We start from the raw sequence: 17,169 nt of genomic DNA on the forward strand, positions 1-17,169 counted from the left end.
GAGGAGTGTTTCCAAATCTTGGCAACTTGAAAATCTGTGTGGACCTCAATTCCCAGAATTCCCAAACCAGCATGGTTATATATCTTGCTACTTTGGAGTAGATCAGTTACTTGAAAACAAACAGAACATGCAGATGACCCTTCACTATCAATAGTGTTATCAAGTAAATTTTAGTTTCCTGATTAGGAATAGGTACGTATATGTTATCTAGAACCCTAAAACTCTTTAAAAAGAAAAGGACCATGGGAAGCATTAAGACCAATTCTTTGTTTAGTGTTAAGAATCTAACTGAAGCAGGCAAGATATTTCTGAGGACTGAAAACTAAGCAAAATAGCATGCACGGCTTTGTGCATTCTCACAGAAATTCAATAGATACAACTATCCCCATGTGAAAACATCAATATCTCCTTGTGAAGTAGCAGTTAAAAGTGGAGAAACTGTTGGGGGTGGGATAGGAGTGGAGGGTATCAACCTTAATTTGGAAGACTACCATGGAAATATACAGACTTTTAAGCCCTGGCTTTTAAAAAAAGTAATAAAAAGTTTCAGTTGGTAGATAATTGATGTAGGGAACATTGATTTATGAGTTAATATGTGTCTTCTGGCATTTGAGAGTATATATGCATCTACGTTTTCTTACACATTGATTTTTATGATTTTACTTTCTTGGAGGGGCTTCAGCTAAAAAAAAGTAATTTGAAATCGCAGCCAGGGCTTGTGGGTTGAATTAAAGAACTGTTAGCGTGATTCCTCCCAAAACAGAACATTGTGTTTCCTTTATTAAATTTCCAACATGGTACAAAATGAGAAGTGACTGCTTTACAAGAATTGATCACTAGTATTTAAATATGATTTTGCACCTGCCAGGTTCACCAATTCAATGGTACAACAAGATTAAATTACGAGGAAAACAGAGTAAGTGGCTTCTGCAGAAATACAGCCTCTGAAATCAATTAAACCTACGGTGATCATACATCCTTTATTATAAAGGACAGCCTTTTATTTCACAAAGCTGCTCTTTAAACTCGTTTATTTCTCAAAAACTGACTGGTTCTTTCTTTTAGTTATTAAACTTTTACTTACCAATAGTAGCACTGGGTGACCAGCTTTTCACATTGCTCAAGAAAATCTCTTTAAAGGGTGACAGATTCTAGAGTTAGAAAGAGAAATGGTCACCTCGAAATGTCTCAGATTAACAAAAATTGGTCTGGTTGCCACGATTCAACCTTTAGACCCCTTTGGCCTGGGTTATTGAGTCTTCATTGACATTTTGGGTAGAAACCCCTGAAGTTGGTGTGGCAAGAGTTGATATATTCCGATGACTCTCTAACTCTCTGCCTAACTAATTTTGCTTTGACTGATGAAGTTGCTTGGATGAGCAAGAAAATGTCTCAGATTAGCAAAAATTGGTCCAGTTACCATGATTCAACCTTTTGATATCTTTGGCCTGGTCATCTCGTTTGTCTCAAAGTTTTACCCAAACTGGCAGGTTCTAAGATTCCTTTTGCTTCTTTATCCCCCACCCCACCCCCACTCACCTGGTATATATATATATATAACATGCATCCATCAATATAAATAGATCCTCGCCTGTCTAGCTGTTTCTACACTAAGTGAGCAATTTATTTGGATGAATTATAAGAAATTATCCTCACACATAGAGTAGGATGGATATAAGCTTGAAAAGGGAAATGTGGGGAAAAACAAGACAGACTTATCAGGCTAGAAAAGAGATAGCTCAGAGGGTGAAAAAAGTAAAAATGGATGCAGGAACACTGTGCTCAAAGCCCAATCTCCTTTTTTGAGTGACCCACTGTATGACACACATAAAGAAGAACATGGCTTCCACCTCACAATCACAGCTGTTGTTTTGACACTGTTTGCTCACCTATGTATTTGGACTTAAAATCAGGTCTTAAATCTGTGAATCCTCCACTACATATTTTGCTGTTATAATGTGGATGAAAGAAGATTTACGTAGATAGTTCAGAATTGTTCTGAGTTTTGCAGTTAAGAGGAATATAACTCCAAGACTGGTTTGTATTTTGAGAGGCCTTCCCATATTTATTTCATAACATTATGTTAAACAACTTTGAATTAATTCCTTTGGCAATGTTACTTCCTTTGTGACAATTTGTGTGTGTGTGTACATTGCAACCATCTGGTAAGAAAAATGGTTTTAACTTTCTACTCATGTGGGCTTATTTTAGCAATTATACCAGCTTTGGTCACATCCTGGAATAACAATAATAACAAGCTCATTTTTGACCTCAGTTTGAGAGTTATTACTCAAACCTATTGAAACCTTGAAAGGGCAGATAGATGTTACATTTGTATTGTTTTGGTTCAGAATGCTCAGATTAAGAAATGTCTGCTAATGGATTTGTGCTCATCAGTCGGAGGAAATAAAGTATTTCACAAAGTTATATTAACAATCAGATTATGTCAGCAAAAGTCTCAATCAGGAAAAAAAAGCATATGTTACAAATATGGTACATCAATTAGAGTAGGTTAGGATACCGACAGACACAGTATAGAAACATAGGAAAATATGTTTATTTTGCAATAACTGTGAATTTTCGGGGCAGTTTTAAAAGTAATTTGCTGAGAATTTAGAAGGAATTGTCAGTCTTCCCAGCTAGACTGTGGAGAAAACAGGACCAGATGAGGTAATTCAATTTTATTGTCAGGCTACATTAACAAAATCTTGCAACTTTGAAAGCGCAAACCTACCACATCCTAAAGGACTTAAAGCCTCTTTCTCTACCTATTATGCAGATGCTCTTTATGCAGTCTCTTATTTGACTGTTCCCTAGGCAGAATCTCATGTCCCTGTCATAGCGTTACAAGAACTGGATTATTTCAGGCAGTTAGGACCTGGAAAAGCCATAAAGGAACCTGCACACTGCTAATGACAGTATATTTCCCTCTGCCATTAAATAAAACCTTTGTGAATTTAATGGGGAGTCTGTAGAAAAAGTAGATGAGTCTCTATGGATGTACGTGCGTAAGATAACTGAAAGGTTGAGAGGAGAACTTGCTACTGATCCTTCCTACATTTTGATTTCTTTTTTTACAACCGAACATCAATTGTATTCACAGGGACATGACAATGGGGATGAAAATTTTACGGTGAACCAAATCATTAACACACTAAAGCAGCTGCTGCTGTAATATTCACTACTGCAGATTTTATAAACCAAAACCCCAGGAAATGGAAAGTTCCATATAGTTTTTACTGTATAAGAGCATTGGGATGGCTGACTACCTAAGCTTCACTTCTCTGCTGGCGTTCTCTAGAACTGTTTCCCTCCTTCTATGCACCCATTCACAGAATAGTTAGGCTCCTACTGGCGTTACATCTTCATCCATGATTCCAGCTGAATCTTTTGTAGCAGCTGTGATCATGGAAATGGTTGCCATCATATATTCCAAGTCTCACATGGGGCATTGTTAAAACATTTGCAAGAGCTGGAACATCTGTCCATTGGCTCAGTTGGAGTCCTATTTGTCATGCCTTCCTGAAGGCTTAGGATGGATTTCTACCATTAAAATATAACACAGCAAATAACATAGAGATGACCAGCTGAATTAAATTCACCCAACCGATTAATTCTGGCTGCAGAATCTCAATCCAGTCTTTTAGAGCAGCTTTGAAAAATACATAGGGTCAGGACAGTGGTGAACGTGGATTAAATAGCCGAACAAAACATAAAACAAAAACTACAAGTAATTAGTAACTGTTTTCTTTTGTTTGTGCTTCGCCATTTGATGTTGGTAACGATAAACAAAAACAGTGACCAGAACTAACTGTAAATATGTTCATGGATGTCTGAAGACAGGAAACAGTTCATGAATACGACTGTTCCCACATATGTTTCCCTCTGTATGTTTTTTCCCCATAATAGATTTCATTAGTTGAATGTGTGGAAAAATTATTACAAGCACAAAAATTAGAGAAGCTTGTGGACATATGTAGACTTAAATTGAAGGTGATTTATCTCCTTTTAAAGAACAATAACAAAACAGAGAGCAGATCCTGCTGTTAAGATTTGGCTTCAGTCACTTATTTATTTATTTAGTGTATGGCTGGTCACACACAGAATTAAAAGCACTTCATATTTACAAGTTAGAACAGTTAAAACAATTCTTTTTTAAAAAAAGAAGCAATTATAAAACCTAAGAGGAAAGCAGAAATAACATTTCAGAGTTTAATGTCGAGTTTGGAGATCCAGTCAGTAGCTGCCGTTGTTACGCAGAGGAAGTCCTTAAAATCTCCTGGTTATCTTCTATTAGTGCATTCCCTCACTATATGTTGGATAGTCTGTCGGGGAGCCCCGCAATCACATTGTGCTGAAGGTGTCTTTCCCCATTTATACAGAGAATCGGCACACACCCCATGAGTCGTTCTAATTCTATTGTATGTCACCCATATGTGTCGGGGTAGATTAAATCCTGGAGGTATACTATTAGGATTAATATGCTCAGAAATATCTTGGGAGGTATAGCTACTCCATGCTTCCATCCACTTTTGTATAGTGCTCTGATGTTCGGCCAGCAGCTTAAGCTCTGTGAGGAGTGGTGGATTTCTTGACTTTAATCGACATCTTAAGAGATCAGAGGTATAGGTATGAATGGGTAGAGAGGAGTTTAGCAGGATCTTACTATACTCCCGAATGAGAGTTTCTTGTCGTCGTAAGTGCGGGGGAAGTATGTAGCTAAGAAGTGGTAGCCAGTGAATAGGTGTAGATTTTATGCACCCAGTAATTAATCTCATTGTATGGTTGAGTTAAACATCAACAAGTCTTGTATGTGAGCTGTTTATCCATACAGGTGCGCAGTATTCCGCTACAGAGTAGCAAAGCCCAAGGGCTGCGCATCGAAGAGTTGGAGCTGAAGCTCCCCAAGTTGTTCCGCATAGTTTTTGCAGAATGTTGTTTCTGCAGTTAACCTTGGCAGCCATATTCTGAATATGTTTTTTTTAAAAGACAGGGTCCTGTCTAAGGTGACCCACAGATATTTTGGAGTTGCCTCATATGGGAGCAATTTGTTATTTAGGTATACATTGAGTTCTCTTTTTGCCAGTTTATTATTAAGGTGGAAACATGATGTGACTGTCTTACTTACGCTTGGGATTAACCTCCATTGGTGGAAGTGTGTGCTCAGAGTTGTAAGGTCGGCTGTAAGTACACCTTCTGTAACTTCGATGTCCTTGTGGCTATATGCTAATGCCAAGTCATCAGCGTAAGAGAACTTTGTTGATAGTGTGGGTGGTATATTGGAAATATATAAGATGAATAAGGATGGGGCCAATACAGCCACTAAATAATACCAATGAAAGGAGGATCTTTAGACATCATTTCTTAATCCAGTTTCTGAGCTGGATTTCCAACTATCCATGTTTTTGCCAGCTGCCTTTGACTTTCCAGTTCTTTGTGTCATTGTCCTCTGCACACCACTATCTTCCTGTGTGTGTTTTTTCCCCCCCTCTCCTTCTAATAGCACTACAGAGGAAGGACTTGGATTTATAGCTAAATCTCAATACCTGAGAAGTCTTGCAGGAAAATTAGCACATTGTGTGAACTCCAAAATTAGTATTGTATTGTCATGTGATGGGATCCTTCACCACTAACCCAGAAGAGGTTGGCTGCCTGCATGAAACAAGTATGCTGAAAACCTGAAGATAAAAGCGCTTTCAGAAACGATCCTGATTCATAATCATGCCCCATTCTTTATGACAGAAAAGGTGATAGGGAGAAATGGAGAATAGCAACTGATGTGGGAGTCGCCACTCTTGACTACCACTAAGACATCAAAGTAGACACAACAATGCAGTTGTGTGAAGTACTAGTTACCTTATCTACCCCTAGCAATGTCCTTGATAGAATGGAAGGTCAGTAATTTTGCCAGCAGCTCTTGGGTCAAATGTGATAGAAATCCATTATTTTGCCACCTGAAGATACTACAGTAGGAATCATTTTTTTTTATTTTTTTTTAAAAAAGTGCTATTTCTGAGCCTCCTTTCCTCTAAATCAATTCTTGGAAAAAGAACAAATATTTTTCGGTGCAAGGATTATACATGCCACCTCTTAAAATAACAGTTTTTAAGAAAATTAACAGAACTGTTTCTATTCTCATCAGAATTGTGGCACAGTCACATCAGCTGCTCATATGCAAAAAAAAAAAAAAAGCTGCATGAGTAATGAAAGAAATCTGATTTAAAGGTGGGGGGAACAATGAATTATGTTTCCCTACTGGAATATACTGTTTACTGTTTCTGATGTTGTAGAACAGGGGTGTCAAACTGCTGGCCCATGGGCCGGATGCGTCATGAGGAAACCACAGCTACCCCATTGCCAGCAATGGGGGAAAAGCTCCGATATGTCGCACGACATCACATGACATCACGAGTTTGACATGTCTGTTGTAGAACTACATTCTTATAACATCCCTCAGTATTGATTATGTTGGCTGGAGCTGCGAGGAATTAGATTTCCACAACATCTGGAGGGTCACGGTGTATAAATAATATGGGTAGTCTTCAACGGCTGGTTGCTTAGGGACCATTTGAAATTATCCCCAGAACTACCTATTACTTGGATTCAAAGTTACGATGGCCAGTCCCCTTCCCCTGCAGTCACGTGACTGCATTTAAAGCACACAGAAACCAGTCCACAGTTACAACCATTTACAGCATCTTGTGCTCATGGTTTTTGCCAGAAACTGGCATTTACTTCCTGTTTCCTGCAAAAAAAAAAAAACAACACCAAAAAACCCCCCCACTCATTGGAGGGTTTGGATTTGCTTTTGTGTTTGCTATACAACCATTGCAAAAAAAAAAAAGACCATAAAATTGAGCATGGCCACATGGTGACTATCCTAATGTCCAGCAAGACTTACGACCACAGGCTCAGTTATGGTGGTATGTCAAGGACATCTTGTAAGTCTTACTGTAGCTGTCTGTTTGCATGAAATTCAGACTTTTTAGTGAGCATGAACACATGCAGAAAAGGAGGCCACTTCTGTTGCTTCTCATTTTCATTCTCCTGTCTCCTGTCTATTAATTCAAAGTTAATAACTACTTCTTTCCATCACGTGTCCTATCATAAAATGTTTAGAAATGTTTATTTCAAACCATTTTCCTCTTTCTATGCTCCATTCCATGGAGAACTGAAGGCAATGAATGAGGTTCTATGAAAGGAGACACGTTTTGGAAGAGGGGAGGCAACCCTTAAACCAGAGGTCCACAACCTTTTGGGCACCTGGAACTGGTTACGTGGAGAGAGTTTTTTCCACGGACTGAAGAGAGTGTTGTTTTCTGTGTTGCCTGGGTGGGGTTGTCCTTGTTTGTGTGTACCGGTTGCTGGCATGCCACGGCCCAGTACTGGTCCATGGACTGGGGGTTGGGGACCCCTGCCTTAAACCACACTCTTCCATTTTTGGTGTCTTTTTTAGTAGTCTTAATTCAAGCCTGCTTTGAAGAAAGTCCTAAAGACCAAATTATTTACTTAAGTATTTCCCTGAATATAACATGAATGGGCCTGAGATCTAAGAGCAATTGAGGATTTAGTGCATTGGCTTATTATTGAATTTATTGTTTTGTGTCTTTTATATAAACCACACAGAGAAGCACGACTTTATTTTAAATAGCAATAAAAGTTTAGAAATGACATGAATAGTAATCCTTCCGTGCCTTTCATTTTTTAAAAAAAATAAATCATGTTTTTACTTGCCCAGTGTTTGTGTGTATTTCTTCCAGGAAATATATACGCTATTAGTTCTGATCTAACACTTCCCAGCAGATGGCAGGTAGGAAGCAAATCTGTTAAGACTGATTGCTATTAGATGCAAAAATTAGCTGCAGTACCTTCAACCATCTCATGCCAGCTATACTGATAGTCTGAAAAGATCTAGATAATGCCTGGCCAAGCAAGTTAAGGGATATCAGACCCAAGCAGATGATTTGTTATATATATTTTTTAATGGATCCAGTCCACTGTCATCAGATAGAATGAGCAGTTCCATACCTCAGGGAAATCAGTGCATGTTTTATATCTCATTTGCAAGAATGAATATCCAAAAGGAACTTCCTTTCGTGAGAATACAGATTTTTTAAAAATACATTACTTTGACAATCTCTGCTACAGCCGATATGATTTTTTAAAAACAAACAAACAAACAAACAAACAAACAAAATCCTGGACTGAGCTTATTATGCACCCTGGTAACAGTAATGTGAAGAATGTAAGAAGGAAGACAACCTAATAGGCAATATTCAGTATTGCTGTGTGTATAATCCATTAGGTAGATATTGGGAAAGCTAGTGGTCGGTAAGAGGTATCTAATAGGCTGGTTTAAGAGACAGAATTGGGGGAAAAAGAAAAAAAAACATTTTGGGAACTGTAATTGTGGAAAGAAAGTAAAATGTAGCTGTAAAATGTAGGCTGAAAGAACCAACGTATTGGGTGCTGGGAATTACCAGTCAGCGATACAGAGAAATTGGGCACCATGAATTTCAGCGGGTAACTGGATTAAGGTTTTCACTGATTTCAAAATTTCAGTTCCCATTTACTATACAATTAGTTCTTTATCCTGATAAGAGAAGAACTAATGGGGAAGAAGCTTTATATTAAATTTGCATTTATATTAAAACGTCTTCCCCATTAGTTCTTCTCTGATCTCTCCATACATTTTACATTATCTTGATTTTGATGTTACCAGCACTTGCTGACTAGCTTATTACATGAAGTCCTCGACATACGAAAAGTTCATTTAATGACTGTTCAGTTACAACAGCACTGAGAAAAGTGACTTCTATTCTGACCATTTTTCACACTTACAACTGTTTTTGGCATCCCCATGGTCATGGGATCAAAATTCAGATGCCTGGCAACTGATTTGTATTTATGATGGTTGCAGCATCACATAACCCCCCTTTTGTGACCTTTTGACAGGCAAAGTCAACGGTGAACACAGAGTCACTTGACAGCCATGTGTTCTGTACCAGCCTGCTACCGGCCCTGCAGAAAAGGCAACCCCTTTATAAACGGCAAGAGGCTGGAATGACGTCTGCCAAATTTATTACTACAAAAAACAAACAAGACACGAACCAAGATACAGGAGCTTTGAAACTCTATCTGAGCGGTTGCTTTCAGCAAACCAGCCCTCCCCACACATTCCCTTTATAAAGAGTTCAGGGCGGGGCCTCTCTCTGCCTCCTTCTGAGAAGCCCCACAGCCTTCCTCTGTTTACTCCTACTTGACTGCCTCCTGCGTCGGGCGTCCTTGAACAGGGCCACCTGTGGGTCATCTTCATCCACACTGTCAGGCTCACACAGCTGGGTCTCCATGGTGACCAAGTGGGAGGGGCCTGCCTGAGGGCTATCATCAGCAAGATCTTCAACCCCCTCAGCAAGGTCTTCAACATCCCCCTCCTCCTCTGAGTCGTCCGACCCAACTGCCGAACCCACAGGCTGACCCTGAATCACAACACCATGTGACCATTGTAGTGACTCACTTTGCAACTATGGCAAGGAAGATGGCAAAACGGAGCAAAGCTCACAACAGCTTTTCCCTTAGCAACTAGAATTTGGGGCTCACCTGTGCATTTTGATTGCCAGATATATCTAGTGATCAGGAAATAAAAAAAAAATAGGAACATGGTAGCAGGAAAAAAAAGAGAGTATGGTGGAAGAAATATTAGGAATCCATTAAACGTTAGTTCCTCTTTCTTTTTCAAGGGAATATTGTGAGATGACGTTTGTCAGCATTCCTCAATTCTGGATTGACACACGTTTGTTTGATTCCTGTGAATCTCTGGAAAGTATTTCGGTTTCAGAACAATGAACATGGTGTCTACTTTCAGAAAAGAGCAAAAGAAAGTGTTGATTAAAAATATCAGTATATAGAAAAGTGAACAAAGGCTGAATGTTTATGTTTTGCTAGTGGAAAACTATTGGACTTTTCACATGTTAAAGGTCTTCACCTGTAATTATGAATTTAAATATAACTTGTGGGATGTCTTTCATACGATGGTGGAAGAGAAATATTTCATAACTTTTGCGTTGTCACTGGACTCAAATTTGGATATGGTAAAGTTGACTATGGGGAATACTGCTTAAATACAAAAAACAAAACAAAACAAAAGACCCCTGGACTTGCCTAACATTGAATATAATTTAATTTGTGGGCTACACTTTCATAAATTAAGACTGTGAAGGGCTTGATCTTCTAAATATAGCAATGCATGAGTATGTATAGATATCTGGAGAACTGTATTAAAATCAATTTATTTGCTGTTATGTTTCATATCCTCAAAACTTAATAGTTAGCTGGCTCCTACTGAATGAAGGTATGGTGGTAAACCTATGCAAGATGATTAGATTACATTTCAGCAGCTGATGTACTTGTCTCATTTAGTCCATTTAGATTAGTGAAAGGAGACTATATTACTTCTCCACATTTCATGTCCAGAAAGTCAGCTGTTTACTAAATAATTAATCCAACATGTAGTTTGACCTGAAGTATGAAATCCAGTATAAAAAATAATGGCTGAAGCGTATTTTGTAGTCACATAGCTCATCAAAAGCTAGTAATCAGGATAAGACATTCAAAATCAGATACTATATGAATCTCAAAAAGTGGTTCTTGAGAATCCATCAATAAGGATGACAATAATATTGTATGAGTGGACTTTTAGAGACAATTAGAGAATGCTTGATTGCCTCTATATAAACAAAATACTGCACTGAATAGGCTGTTGGTCTGATCCAGTGTAACTTTTCTAGTGATACTTAACAGAATAACAGAGTTGAAAAGGATCTTAGAGGTCTTCTAGTTCAACCCCATGCTCAAATAGGAAACTCTATACCATTTCAGACAAATGGCTATCAAATCTCTTCCTAAAAGCCTCCAGTGTTGGAGCACCCACAACTTCTGGGGTCAAGTCATTCCACTGATTAATTGTTCTAATTGTTTTAGCTGTTAGGAAATGTCTCCTTAGTTCTAGGTTGGTTCTCTCCTTCATTAGTTTCCATCTATTACTTCTTGTTCAGCCTTCAGGTACTTTGGATTTATATTTGCACTGGCACTTACAATAGAGGTCTCCAACCTTTTTGATTTGGTGGCCCGGAAAGGGAGGCAGGCACTGCTACATGTGTGCATGCCCGCAAATGGGCTGTTCATATGTGCGTGCAAAAATGAGCCCGTGTGCATGCACAAATGGGTCACATGTGAACACATGTGCACATGCAAACCACCACATGCGAGCACATGCGAACACATGAACAGCCACATGTGAACGCTTGGGCACATGCAAAAGGGGCTGCACGGGCATGAGTGCTGCGAATTGGGCAGCACTAGTGGGGACACTCTGGGGCGGGGCAGTGCTAGGAACGGTAGGACGCTCGGGGCGGCGCTAGTGCTGGCAGGATGCTCGGGGCAGCGCTAGTGCTGGTGGGACACTCAGAGGATGTTCGGGGTGGCACTAGTGCAAGTGTGGGGGGGTGAGTGCACGTGCATGTACGCGTGCACTGGCCATTGCTTCATGCAGCCCACTGGCCAACCAGCTGCAGCCCACAGGTTGGGGACCCTAACTCAACAAGATGACCAGATTCATACAACATGCAAACACATTGCCTGGGGCGCAATAACTTGCTGAATCACAAAGTATCCAACTCTGTTTTAGTCTAGCGGGTTGTGGGAACCCAACAAAGACAAAGAACTGTTAGTGGGATTCTGACCTTACTACATTTTACTTATCAGTAGATAAGTATGTGAAATACTTGAAATGCACAATCAGGGAATGCTCCTGGACTATGTTCAGGCATGTCCTGCATCATAAACAAAGTCCTTTAACAAAGAAACTCATATATTGTGTTAGAGATGATTTCAAAGGACTTCATTTCACTCTCAGTTTATTCAATGTTCTTGGCTGAATTCTTTATGAAATTAGGCTAGATACTTGGAAGAGTTATTGAACTGATGAATGAGCTAAATACATGCAATTAACCATCCAGATGTTTGTGGATAAGATGGGATGCCAATCAACATGATTAATATTGGAGTACAGAGCATTCATCTCCAGATATATGCTCTTAAAATGTAATATTCTTTTAGCAAAGCAATATTTCCAGAATATTGCACAGGAAAGTTTTAGCAAACAAAATTACATTTGGCTACGAGTTTTCATAGCCCAAAGGCATAGTTTTCACTTACGGGTTTATCCCCCATCCCCCAAAGGTGTAAGACTTTCATTAGTTCACAAAGTGAACACCAAGTTATAATTATTCTAAGAAAAATCTAATTTTGCACAAAATTACCAGCAAGTACCTTTTTTATTAACTCCACTTGATAAAAAGTAAGGTGGATCACATTAAAAACCTGTTTCATTAATATTCTCCACAGCGTCATGTTGTAATTTCAGCTTCCATTCTCTTTTTTTTTTCTTTTGCCCCGTGAGTCAATATGGGAGAATGTCTGGCAATCAGTTCCCGCAATTATCTTTCTTTCCTAGATTTGAATTGGCAACTAATAAAGTGTAAATGAACAGAACCCCTTTCTGTCTCTCCCCACACACTCACTTTCTTTCTTTGGTTTGCACAGCTAGTGGGTGGTTATTAAGACAAATGTTCTTGTTTTCAAGGCAGAACATTACAAGAAATACAGTATATTAAGAATTCAATCAAAGATAAGATATAAAGGACAGGCAAAAAAGACATACCCAAACTTATAAAAACTGGGCTTTAATAGCTACTGCTAGAATATAATACTAGCAAGTACTCTAACTAAAAAAAAACACCCTACTTGTGTTATCACATTTCTTTACATACACTTGGTTATCCAAAAAGGCTGATATTTTATAGAGAATTTAATTTATCTTTATTAGTAAGTCTACCTATGAGTGTTATCTGAGGACATTTTTTTTCCAGCATGAAGGACACACAGCATTGTTTATGTTGTACAGTTCAGAAGTCTATGCAGAAAGGTAGGAACACACGCAGCCAAAGTTCTTTATAGCAACCATTTTTGGACCTGTCTGTCTGTAGACTTCTGAAGAAGATCAAACCAGCTGCAGTTTTATAGAACAGAACAGGCCATAACTCATCTTCACAACCACTTGGATGTCCATAATGTCACTGGAAGGGCAGTGATATCACAAGGAGGCTTGGAGAAAATTCAAACCCATTTTTTTTTTTTTTGGATTTTTAAGAATAGGAATGGGAGTGTGAAAATTTTTTGGAAAGGTCCTCTCATTTTTATTTTCAAAACCCTTTCAATCATTTCTCCCCTAAATGTCCTTCAAAAGGGAATATATGAGCATGGTTTATCTATCAAAGGCAACCTGTTTTCATTTCACTCTTACTTTAAAAAGAGAAAAACAAAGCAAAAACAATGCATCTCAAAACCTGCCAATTTGCTACCAAATGACTATAGTTTTAAATTTGGTTTTATTGGGTTAATTGTTATGTATTTATTACATTTATGGTTTAATTCTTCTTTAAATTTTGTATTTTATGTTTTTTAATTTTTTATTGTTGTGAGCCGCCCTGAGTCCTTAGGGAGAAGGGCGGCATATACATTTAATCAATTCAATTCAATTCAATTCAAATTTTGAGAGCAGAATCCCAGAGTTGGTGGGCTACAAAACAAAGGTGCTGGGGATTACATGCAGTTGATACTTCCAACCGAAACTGCACACCTGCATTAATTCCAACTCCGTATCATAATCCTGGTTGATGCACAAGATTGCCTGTGATATTTCACCAGGACTACATTAAATTCTCCATTTGTTCTATATGAGCTATGAGCATGGAAAGTAGAGTGTGATTTTCTAAACCAGCTAGAAAGAATTGTTCATACAGTATGTAGGTTTAGACTTAACCAATGTGTATAAATTGAAAAGTATCAGCTCTTCAACTACCTTCCTGTTTTAGATAACTGCATTTATGGTTGTTTTGTTTTTCCCAAATCAGGACAAAAAGGTCAATATTTTATCTATCAGTTCACATAATTCTAAGTAAGTAATCACTGAGAAAGGTCTGACAATCAGTCCTGGGTTAAAAATGTCTGACTTAAGGACAAGACCAAGATAGGAATGAGCTGCCTATTAATTAAAATGGTGGATGGCATTTTCCGCCGTTGAACAAGAAATCACCGAATGTAATGCTTTCAAACAAAGTGCTAAAGCCTCTGCTTTTAATATACAGCTTGTTTTTAGCAGCTTTTAGTGGTTCCAGAAAGGATTGCAGAACTTTGGCACATTGTTGGCTCAAGGAAGGACAATACCACCTGCCACTATCCATTTGTAAGTAAATTCTGACTTAAAATACAAATTTGGGTTAAAGACCAAGGTAAGGAACATAACTCGTTCTGAGGTGGAGCGCTGCCTCTATGTTGCTCTGTCAGAAAATCTTACTATCCATACCACTATTTCCTTTCCTGGCTTCCCGTTCATGTCGTTGCCACCTCTTCTCTTACATATTTCGCTACTATTTTCCTTAGCCAAGTATGACATCACAAAATGCAGAAAACTGAAATATTTGATAAGAAGAGAATTCCAAGCCAAGAGATACAGATAGGATCAATCTCCTTAAACTGAGAAAACAAACAATATTCAGCAACTCAACCTCCAACTCTGCAGCAGGGTTTGCATTTAACTCTAGAAACAATCATTTGATTTATTTGAATATATGTATGTGTCTGTGTCTCTCTCTCTCTGTGTGTGTATACATACGCATGTATACACACACACATACACACACATACTGTACACACACACACAGTGGGGGATGGAGACTAAAAGGCTAAATGGAAACAAAGGACAAATGGAGGTTTAAACATCTAGCTATTCTTTTGAAAAGCAACCAAACAGATCAAGCATCTCTTTGAGGTAATAATCCAGAAATCCAGTCTCTCATACTCTGGGCTTTTGCTAGGAGCAGATGGTGATCTAGCAAACAACTATACTTGGCAAGATTGAGGAATGGAAAAAGAGATAGGATCACTAGCATTTGAGCTTGACTCAATGGATTTTAATTGCATAATGAACAAACTTTCAATCAATGGTGAATGTTTAAATCAGAAATCCACTGCTATTATTCACAGGGCTGATAAGTTGGATCAAATATAAAATTTATTTCCTTTACTTAGATGTTGGTTTCCTTTGTTGTCCAACGGTGCTGCACTATGAAAGGTGAAATATTTTGGCTACAGTCTATAAATCAACAAGGGGATTTGTGTGTATCTTATGAGTGATAGACACAGACATCCGCCAAGTATATACAGTTAAGAATAGTGGATCAACAGAAGCACTTTGTGAAGGGCAGGCAATTTCTCTAGAAAGTCACTCTTCTTCATTATTTTTAAAAATGAAAGGACAAATCCCAGGACATTTGAACCAAAGGAATTTGGTTCAAAAAACTGACTTTGAAGAAAAAGGATGCCATCAACAGTGCTCTACAGCCTGCAGCTTCTGTGGCTTCCATAGAATCCTCATCATCAATGTTAGTATGCAAGTGAGTAGCACCCACATTTCAGCTAGTTGAAGTGCCAGGATAACAGTTTGCCTCCAAATACAGGGACGGTGATTTCTCTTTTTGAGGTGCGTCAAAAGCACCTTGGGGGTCTGCTGAAGAATACTAAGCAGTACAGCAGACTTTGCTCTTTAGAAAGTGGCAGCTGCATTATTTCATGAAGCATCTACCAAAGGATATTTTGCCCAAAACACTGTCGACCCAAACACTGTTTTGATGCGTTACACAGCCATATAAATAACTTAAAATCTGGATTGTGTGTGTGTGTGTGTGTGTGTGTGTGCGCGCACACACACACACACACACACACACAAATATATTATAATTTAAGACCCGCAGGTGGTATTTGTACTGTTTTTATGAAATGTGCTGATGGCTGCTTCTGACTAGGATATTAATTCTCTAATCAGCTTAAACAAGCTTAGCAGGCAAAATTACTATGCTTGAAGGGTAGGAAACATAAGGTAATCAGCTGGGAGTGCATAGTTAATAAAGGAAGAATACCTAGCAAACCTCTGCACATTTATCTTTTTTCTGTTTAAAAGTTTTGGTCATGAATGTGTCTCTCTGCATGTAATAATTATAATATAAAGATTGTGCGCGTGCTTCAGATTTAACAGCCAACTGTTGCTATTTCCCAGTTTAGGATTATATTTTTCTTCCTTACTTTTTAAAAAATCTAAATTAAAGAAAAAAAAATCTTACCACTCTTTGCCTTCTGGGAACACCTTACTAAAAGGTTGGTGGTGATGAGAATTGACAAATGAGAAGTTTGGAGTAAACACATGAATGGTTGAAAATTGTATTCATTTTCCATGCACAATTCCTGATCCTATTACGTAGTTCAAAACTATTTGAACACGTTGTAGTTCCCTAAATTTTGAGATCAAATTAAACAAAAAAAAGTCCATATTGGAATGCATTTGCAAGTACACATTGTTAGATTTGTTTCCATAAAAATGCAGATGGATGCAAAAACAGAAATGAACAGAATTCTAAAAGAACAACATGAAACTGACAAGAAGCAAAAATAGCCCAAGTCTTTTCTAGCATAATAATTGATCACACAACCTTTGCTGGTAGAAGTTACTTTGAAGCACAAGTACACAGATTCATATACTGAGCACTTAAGCCACCATGCAGTACACAATATCTGAATTCACACACACTGGCACTCAGCAATATATGGAATAAGTGATAGCATTCTGTGCACTATTTATATTTCTATTCAATAGATGACAGACAGACTGACATTTTCCCGATACATTTTCAGTTGAGAAAACAGAAACCCTTTTTGTTACACATTAGTACAGTACAAATGATGGCCAAGTAAACCAACATTCTAACACAGGAGGTAGTAAACACATTTCCATTTTCATCTCTGGAGAATTCTTAACAATGTTGGTCATACCAGAACAGTATTCAGGGTTGGAAACCTCTAAGATTCTGGACCTGGAAGAATCACCACCCAAGGCTGATGATGTGCCTGTGAACATTTCTGCTGGTGCTGACTAACTCTCTGTTCTTGCTACTTTACATGAAGCACAGAAACACAAATGCCTTCTTTTAAAAATGGGAGATGTGAATGAAATGCTACAAGCAAAGTAAAAGCCTCCAGCCATTCTTCATTTCCATG

At 38.2% G+C, this 17,169-nt stretch overlaps 1 protein-coding gene across 1 annotated transcript in view; it reads right to left on the bottom strand.

Moving 5' to 3' along the window:
- Positions 1-17,169, bottom strand: part of LRRTM4 (leucine rich repeat transmembrane neuronal 4) — a gene marked incomplete at both ends in the record, with an annotated part of 342,010 nt that overhangs the window by 225,510 nt on the left and 99,331 nt on the right. The gene's annotated exons all lie outside the window — the stretch shown is intronic.

This window comes from Vipera ursinii (genome assembly GCF_947247035.1).
Source record: "Vipera ursinii genome assembly, chromosome: 8".
In the NCBI taxonomy this organism is placed as follows: domain Eukaryota; kingdom Metazoa; phylum Chordata; class Lepidosauria; order Squamata; family Viperidae; genus Vipera; species Vipera ursinii.